Genomic DNA, 9,352 nt, shown 5'->3' on the forward strand with positions numbered 1-9,352 from the left:
TTGTGTGTCACATCTGTTGTATGACTATGCAGTGCACGTGGCTCGCGATGTTTGGGAGGGGTAGGTAATATTATCATATAGTGTCTATTAGTATTTAAATTTTGTATTACGAAACTTGTGCATACATTAATACTAAGTTTTTGTTGTTTTAGGCGGAGCGAGGGGTGTTGAAGTGCCATGAGCACCTAAACAAGTTGGTACAATGGGATATCATCGAAGAGTGTTCAGACTGTTCTACTTTTCACGTGGAGCTCCAAAGGACCGGCTTATGTGCTCTGGTCTTAGGTGTATACAGGCATCAGGATCCTGTGTTGGTCTCTGCGTTTGTGGAGAGGTGGCATCTAGAGACCAACACGTTTCATATGTCGTGGGGCGAGATGACAATCACGTTGGACGATGTTTCCCAACTCTTAGGAGTTCCGATCAGAGGCAAAGCAGTGACTGGGGACACTGATTTGACCTTGGAACAAACAAAAAGACTCCTCCACATAGATCTTGGCATACCCATGGATAAGATAGATGCGGAGATGAAATCCAATAAGTTCACTTCCAAAGTTAGGATGGATTTCTTGATGAAGCAGTTTGCTGGGAAGGTAACAGATGAAGATTTACGTGATGAAAATGGGGTTGTTGTGAAGAAGGCGTCAACCCAAAAAGAGGTGCAGTTTTTTCGTGAGAGCTTATCCGTTATTTTTCTTTGGATGTACCGCCTTCACCGACATGTCCGAACTGCAGTTCCGCTTGTTATTTGAGATCGCTTTCAAATTTGCCGAGATCGAGACTACGTGGGGTGCAACTTTACCGCTTACTTGTATAGGGTCTTGGGACTGCCACAAGTGCCAAGGTGAAGGGTGTTTCGGGCTATTTCACTCTCCTACGTGATTATTAGTTTTTTTGTTTTTCTTTTCAATGTCAATTTTATCTATCTATTACAATATTAACTAGGTGTCTATATTAATGTAGGCATGGATTTATGAGTACTTCCCAGTGTTCAGGCCATACCCAAATGAGGACTATCATTTGAGCATGTCCCGTGCTCATAGGTACTCAGTTACTCAGTCTTTTTATGCTAGCATAATAGCTGCATTGAAGCATACCCGAGCCACCATTGATAATATGACTTGTACCGATGTAAGCATTTTTGTATATAAATAGTTTTATTTATTAATTGATATTATTAGTATGTGGTTAATGATTAATTTTCTCGATCATATGCTATTTGACAGGTTGAATGGTATCCCTATGTTGAAGTCCGAGCTACACGGCCGGTGGATGAAATAGCATTTTTCGAGGGATTTATATGCTTTCTTGATAATGTCGAGTAGTACAATGTTTCGAGGGTTGTGCGTCAGTTGGGTCATATGCAGTTTGTACCCTCAGATCCCCCAAGACCAAAGACCTCGACACGAACTACTTCCGGACGCGGGTATGATGTGACATTTAATATTGCGTCTTCCTACTAGAGTAAATGGCAGAATCACTTGATTCAACTTGAACAACGATGACCCATTCCGTCTTATCCATGGGAGTGTGTTAGTAGATACATGAGTTGGTACAAAAACAATAGTCATATTCGAATGATAAACCCTGATCATCTTAGTCACTACTCCCTACAGAGTCTTCCATATCATAATCTGGTGAGTTAATATCTTACAACGTTAATTTTTGTTTTGTTTTGTTTTGGTATTTTATAAATGTAAATGTATATACTAATGTAGTTTTTGTTTTAATTTTGACAAAGACCCGTCCGTCGATGAAATTTCTTGCTTGCTCAATCAAGGCCTGCAATTGGGTGGGACTGCGATTCCAGACGATGCACAGAACGAGTTCATGGAGGCATACAATTTGACCCGGTGCAAGTTCATTGGCGGACGATATCGTGAAGGAGCATAGGATTTAGGTATGTTGAGTTTGGTTAGTTTAGGGTTTAGTGGTTAGTTTGGTTAGTTTACCTCCTTTTATCTTGTGTTGGGACGAGTGTTGGAAATGGAAATGGTTTGTTTGTCAGTTCTCAATGGTTTATCAGTTCTCAATAGTGTTTATCAGTTCTCAATAGTGTTTATCAGTTCTTGTATTATTTTTTTAGAGTTTTAAGTGGGGAAGTGGGAAGTGAGGGTGGTTTTGTTTTTTGTCTGGTAGATAAAAATGCTCATGCATTGTGCACAGTGCTACAGAGTTATTGTGCGCACTGGAAATGAGGGGTATTGATTCCAAGATTCTTTCTTTCTTAACTCTGATTCTTTAGCGCGGTGAGAGTTGTAAGTGTACTGGTGTGTCTTGGAGCTAAAAGAAAGAGTTAGGAGATCATTTTAGTTGGAATTTGTGTTTGTTTTTTTGTGGGTTTTGCTTTACTTTTCAGTTTGTGTTAGTTGAGATGATGCGGGGAGTGTTTATTAGCATTTGAGATAATGCGGGTTTTGCTTTACTTTTCAGTTTGTGTTAGTTGAGATGATGCGGGGAGTGTTTATTAGCATTTGAGATGATGTGGGTTTTGCTTTACTTTTCAGTTTGTGTTAGTTGAGATGATCACGGGGGAGTGCTTTTCTGAGTTGTATACTTCTTGTTTGAGATGATGCGGGGAGTGTTTATTGGCATTTGTCTTTCTTTGTTCTTTTGAGAGTTGATCATGACTTAAGTTCAAGAGTTTTCCAATCAATGAGGTTTCTAGATTTGGTGTTGGATTTGACATATGTGGTAGTATTTATACTGGATTCATGTGTTTTTATTGGGGGGTAATTAGGCAAATGGTGGTGGCGGAAGATGGTGAACATGAGGAAGCAAGTGGAGAGGTTAGTTTTTCTGTCAGACCTTAATAAAGCAGTTTGATTTAACTTTGATTGACTGATCTGTTTATTCAATTTTTTTGTTTTGCAGGAAGGAGATAAAGAACAAAGAGTTAGATATACAACTAAAGTCAGAAAGTTAGATTGGAAATCTCTTTGTAGTCAAAAAATGCTATGTTATGACTCTTTTGTAAGTGCAAGTTGTTGATATGTAGCAACTTAGCTTTATGTTCAGTAATTCAGACAATGTATTTCACATGGTGTCACATTGTTGAAATATGAAATGATAGTGATCTTGCTTTGGACTTGTCATTCTTTTGATGTTCACCTAAGATCCTATGGTTTTTTGGTGCAAGATCTAGTAAAACGGCATGCCAAAGAATGACCTTTGGTTATGTTTCGCTATTAGCGGGGCATTGATTTTAATAGGGCGTCTCACTGTCGGAGTAAATAAAACAGTTATACTACTTACCGTGGTCGCTTGGCGTCTGCGTTTTGCTTTACATCTCAATTTATATCCATTCAATGGCTCTTCTTGTGCTCTCCGACAACTTGCACATTTTAATTTGTCACAACGAAGTATCTCTATTAATAATCTAATGCAGAACACAAAAATCCCAATGTTATCAACAAAAATCCCAATGTTATTTGCCAAAACACAAAAATCTAATGCAGTATGCAATGTTTTTGCCAAAACACAAAATATCTGTTTTTTGCCTCTTGAACGGTGTGGCCACACCGTTTGGACTTAGTCCCAAACAGACACGCCATTCTTTTATTCAAGTTCAAATCCAAACGATATGGCCGCACTGTTTGGACTTAGTACCAAACGGCATGGCCACACCGTTTGGGACTAAGTCCAAACAAACACGTCATTTTTTTTATCCAAGTTCAAATCCAAACGATATGGCCGCACCGTTTGGACTTAGTCCCAAACGGAATGGCCACACCGTTTGGGACTAAGTCCAAACGGTGTGGCCATATCGTTTGGATTTGAACTTGATAAAATGATGTTTCTTTTTGCCCCTTTGGCCACACCGTCAAGAGGCAAAAAAGCGAAAGTTCGTGTTTTGGCAATTTATCGGTTGAGCTAAATTTTGTTGATGTTGATTGATGATCATATGAGTTGAGGTAAATTTGTTGTTGACAAACGCGTTGGCATTATACTGGTGGTATAGTATCTGCATCAATGCATCATATCAACTTACGGAACAAAATTGCAAGTGAGCGCGCTTGTGTAACAACAGTAACATTTATAATAAGCACATCAAAATGTTTTATGCAATCCCAAATATTATTGTTTTGTATTACAACATTTAAGCACATCAGAAAGAATTAGCAACAAGTATAGCCTGCCTGCACCTAGCTTTGGCTTGTTCAAGCCTTTCACTCCAAGTTTCAGCTCTCTTCAACTTCTCCACCTTCTTTCAACACTTCTGCTTCTTCTCTCGCTCTTTCCACGACAATTTCTCCCGTTGTAGCTAATAACTCAATTTTGACGCACTTTCTTCGAATGGTGCATAGTCAAGGTGGCAGTGATACTGTGGCATCTTGTGGAACTGTAGCAGTCAGAAACATAACCGCAGAGAATGATGAAAAGACTGAAGATCGACTGATGCAAAGTCGAGGGGCTGGAAACGAACAGATGAGTAGGCAGTATTTTTACCTAAAGCAAAGCTTTGCCTCCAGATTCTCCATTTCTCCTTGAGCCATACTTCTCTTTTCTACAACATCAATGAGATTAGAACTCAGTCTAATTAAACTCCCCAAAAGTAACCTAAACCAGCAATATTGAACTTTGAAAATAAAAAAGGAGAAAGAAGTTATCAAAAAAAGCACCGGTCTATCATTATGTTGTTTCCTATCTAGAGCCTAGAAGGCAACATTAGATATTATCCAATGGACATAATGATGCAATAGAACACAACCCTCGACACTGTTCAACTTAACAACACTTGATAAAACTCTAACAAGGCTGCCATATCTAAACCACTCTTAACAAGTCCAGACATCGATGAAGTCCATGACACAACGTCTGGGACCAATATAGAATCAAATATTCGACGCGCAGATAAAATATCATTAGAACTAGTGAACAAATGAATCAAAGAGTTTTGAATAAAGCTATACTTACAATCGACAAATTACGTATTATTTTTCTCCGGACAATTTCTTGAGTCATGGTTAGCAATCTGTCCACATCTGTGACACTTTCTTCCTGAATTGTTTAGGGCTATCTCTTTGGGGGATTTCCATCTATCCGCTTTCTTCTTCCCCCTCCCTTTTGTTTGAGAAATGTTGGGATTCAAAATCAATAGCTGAAATAAAGACCGAATTAAAATAAATATTTATATCAAATTAAACACCGAATTAAACACTAAATTTATATCAAATTAAACATTCAAATAAAAAAAACCTGTGATGTATTAACCGAAGGTATCGAAGGCTCTGCAACTGGAGGCTCTGCAACTTCTGTGTCTCCTTTGTAGGAAGTCTCATTAAACTTTGAAATTTCAATAGCCATTTCACCAATCTTTTCAATAAAATATGAATAACCCTCAAAAGTATGCGACGCATCGTAAGCCACTTGAGAAGCAACCTTGATAGAATGAGCCACTCTCAAAGGTTCATTTGAGACATTCCCGACCACAAATCCAGTATCAAACTCCGCTCTATAAGTGTTAGCCTTTTGCATCCACCGCGTTAATCTAAAATGGTTTGGAATTTCTTCAATCTCAGTGGCATAAAAAACCTTTTAAGATATGACCACAAAGCAAACCCATAAACTGAAAGTACTTGCATTCGCTATCTCCCTCTAAGGTTCCTCTATCGAAACTCACTCTCCAAACAGAATTCTTCAAATGGTCTCTCCATTTCACCATGTAGCTTCGGTTCCATACCCGTCAATCTGTTCCCCATCAATTTTGTACTCCATCTTTGCCTTTTCTAGTTGCTCTTTAAATTTATTGAATATTGAGATCGTATAGACCTTCGCGGAATGCATAAGGAGGAAAGCATTGTTAGGCACAATCCGTGAACTATGCTCGGTGCGGTAATCAGAATCTCTTTCTTTCCTAGCAAGCAAAGCCAAAGACTTCTCATTACCATATACAAACTGCATAAGCGTAGTCATCGAATTGACAAACTGGTCATAATGAGCATTCATCGATTCACTTCGACCAGTCGTGTGCATACCAGCAAAAAAGGTGTCACTGAGATAACAAGGAACCCATTTCTCCCGCATTGAATATATCTCTGTCAACCAAGGATTTTCAGACAACTCATACTTCTCAATGATTGTACACCATCTTCTCTCAAAATCAACAATCCTATACAAAAAAGAAATAGTGTTCTTCAACTCAGTTACCAATGTCTCAAATTTGGTAAATGACATCTTCTCTTGGAATTTCTGCATAATATGCCAAAGACAGTAACGATGACGAGTACTAGGAAACACTTTGGCAATGGCTGTAGTCATCGCTCTATCCTGGTCAGTGATGATTGCAGTTGGCGCACAACCACCCATGGTTGCAAGCCAGGCCTTAAATAGCCATATGAATGTATCTTCTGTCTCATCAAGCAACAATGCGCAACCAAACTGAATCGACTGATAATGATGGTTAACTCCAGTAAAAGGGGCAAAAGGTATGGAATATGCATTGGTACGATATGTGGTATCAAAAGACACAACATCCCCGAAATAGTCATACTGGCATCGAGACCTCCCATGAACCCAGAAAAAGTTCACCTGCAGTCCCATTTTCATCTAAATCAATAAGCGTAGTAGAGAACCGGGATCCTCGACACTCTTACGCATAAAATATTGCAAAGACGCCAGCTTGCATCACCTTCTTTAGGCATCTTTCTGGTCAAACCATAATAATGGTTCCAACAATCTTTCTGTGTAAACCCAACTTCCTCTCCATGGAAAACAGATGCCACTTTCCCAACAGATAAACCATTATCACTAAATATCTCGGTCAAGCACATCGTTGCTTCAGGCATATGTTTGTTAGTTTTCATGCAAATTCTCTTCGATGGGGTCACCAGACCGTGACTATGGTCATTATGAGCAACGCTGACCTCATATATCTCTTCATGCATTCTTTTCTTAATACTTAATTCTAGCTTGGCAACCATACCGATAGTTGATGTATTTCTTGATCGGACTTCATCTCTCTTGTTAACCCCTTCACGTGAGCAAACCAGTAAACAACCACTAACCAAATCCACCTGATTTTGTTGCTTGGAAGTCGTCCGAACACGAGTCTCAAATCCCTCTTGTTGACCATACTCTTTGTAATAAGTTTTTGCCTCGTCAACACTTGTAAAAGTCATTCCTATATAAGGAGCAGCTAATGTTTGCGTGCCTTGAACAGGGGCTTTAGTAGACGAAGACCCAACTACGTCTTCTTCGATATTGATTGATGTCTCTGTCTCCATTTCTATAAATCAAAAAAATTAAAAATATAAATAACTTAAACAGTCAAAAATCCCAATGTACATAAACAATGTAAATAACTTAAACATCAAAACTCTGACAGAGTTCACCGAACTCTGACAGAGTTCAAAACTCTGAAAGAGTTCAAAACTTTGATAGAGTTCACCGAACTCTGATAGAGTTCAAAACTCTGACAGAGTTCACCGAATATGCTACTTCACCGAACTCTGACAGAGTTCAAAACTCTGACAGAGTTCACAGAATATGCTAGTTCACCGAACTCTGACAGAGTTCACCGAATATGCTACTTCACCGAACTCTGACAGAGTTCACCGAATATGCTAGTTCACCGAACTCTGACAGAGTTCAAAACTCTGAAAGAGTTCAAAACTCTAATAGAGTTCACCGAACTCTGATAGAGTTCACCGAATATGCTACTTCACCGAACTCTGACAGAGTTCAAAACTCTGACAGAGACAGAGTTCAAAACTCTGATAGAGTTCACCGAACTCTGACAGAGTTCACCGAATATGCTAGTTCACCGAACTCTGACAGCGTTCACCGAAATTGTCGCCGTCTTTAAACGAGGGTATCAATCATAACTATAATCATAGCAACCTAAATTAAATTAAAATTCAAGTTTTTATGGTATAATGACAATCCAAGTGTCAATTAAAATGTTCCAATAGGCAAGCACCATAACCAAAAGTGCACTATAGTAATTACATATCTATCAATTCTATCCACAAAGACAGTTAAAAGAAGTTTAAATTTGAATTGATGCAACTGGTAGTTGAATTGCCAAATGATACCGTCCCCTTCTCGGCGCTTGTGGGTGTAATTGAGATGTAACGACACTCCAAAAGCAAAGTCAGGTTGGTTGTTTTTGTAGATCCCTCAGATTAGTCGATCCCTTTTTTTTTTTGTAGATCTGTTTTTTTTTCTTTTTTTGAGAAGATGAGAACGAAAAGACGTTTTTACCCCCACTTGATTGGTTGAAATTTGGAGTGTTAGATCATCAGATCTTGAGGTGAGATCCGACGGTTCAAGAGGAGTGTGAGATAAGAGTGTCACTATAAGAGTGGCACTCTAAACAAACCGATATATATATATCGGTTTGTCTAGAGTGCCTATATATATGCAAAGGCAATTATCTGAAGCCCCCAGTTAGGGTTTTCTTGCGATCTGACTTTCTTCTAAAGGACCAGAAAAGCTGGAAGACCGGTGAGACATACGTAGTCTAGTGATGGCTGGAACTCGTTCTTAGGATTGTCACTGCTCAGGTTGCTCAACCTTAGGAACTGATAAGGTTGCTGACCTAAAGTCATCATCATAAAGAAATTAAATGTTATGCTTGACATGCACACGCAACTTTGAAACGGCTGAAAACTGAGTCCAATAGTTATAACTCCACGTGTTATGTACTGAAATATAAATGAATATATGATATTGACTCCTCTAGAATGTAACGTACCGATCTAAGTCATTCAAGTCATGGCTAATACTGAGGCATTTAGTGAAGGATGAATGAACCAGGAATGAGTATGTCGTTTCAAAATATTGCATATCTATATAATAAGCTAAGGTTTTTTTTAGCACTACAGGACAAAATTACAAACAAAGGACGGTCCAGATCTATTTTAGACAAATCTAACAGCTGTGCAAAACCCAACAATTTCTCTTTAGAAAAACCCCTTCCTTTCTTCTCCAACAGGCGTAAATTAAACCCCAACAATTTCTTTTCCCCCTCGATTCCTTTCTTCTTCACAAAGTTTATCAATTAGTGGTAGAGGGTTTTGATGTTGTGATTACCAGCAGAGAAGGCAGCAAAGAAGGCTTGATTACTAGCAGAGAAGGCAGCAATTACGTGAGTCTATTTTTGTTCATCATCAAGTTTGAAGTTCTTTTCACAAAATTATTGCTGATTGAGGCAATATAATGCTGCATATGCATGATCCGAAGCAATGTTCATAGCAATATAATGCTGCATATGCTACCATCTTCCCTTTCAATAAGTTGTATCCTTAGTTCATAGCATCTGTTATATGTATGTAGTTAGTTAGTTACTCAAGAGTTCTTTTAATTGGATAATCGATACAAAGAGTAGAGTTTCCAAAAAAGAGAATAG

General features: G+C 38.6%; 2 long non-coding RNA genes across 3 annotated transcripts; one reads left to right on the top strand and one right to left on the bottom strand.

The window, feature by feature from the left end:
- Nucleotides 1-1,750: 1,750 nt before the first annotated feature.
- Nucleotides 1,751-2,938, top strand: LOC147498769 (uncharacterized). The gene is made up of 3 exons (XR_015194359.1): nt 1,751-1,900; nt 2,741-2,789; nt 2,875-2,938. It is a non-coding gene; the product is annotated as an uncharacterized LOC147498769 (long non-coding RNA).
- A 1,083-nt stretch (nt 2,939-4,021) lies between these two features.
- Nucleotides 4,022-7,230, bottom strand: LOC147498770 (uncharacterized). 2 transcript variants are annotated; one of them, XR_015194361.1, is made up of 3 exons: nt 5,200-7,230; nt 4,918-5,101; nt 4,022-4,507 (listed from the first exon to the last, which is right to left on the bottom strand). It is a non-coding gene; the product is annotated as an uncharacterized LOC147498770 (long non-coding RNA). The 2 variants fall into 2 exon arrangements; XR_015194360.1 differs by having other exon boundaries at nt 4,918-5,466.
- Between the last annotated feature and the right edge of the window lie 2,122 nt (nt 7,231-9,352).

The sequence above is a fragment of the Coptis chinensis genome, chromosome 5 (assembly GCF_015680905.1).
Source record: "Coptis chinensis isolate HL-2020 chromosome 5, ASM1568090v1, whole genome shotgun sequence".
NCBI lineage: Eukaryota > Viridiplantae > Streptophyta > Magnoliopsida > Ranunculales > Ranunculaceae > Coptis > Coptis chinensis.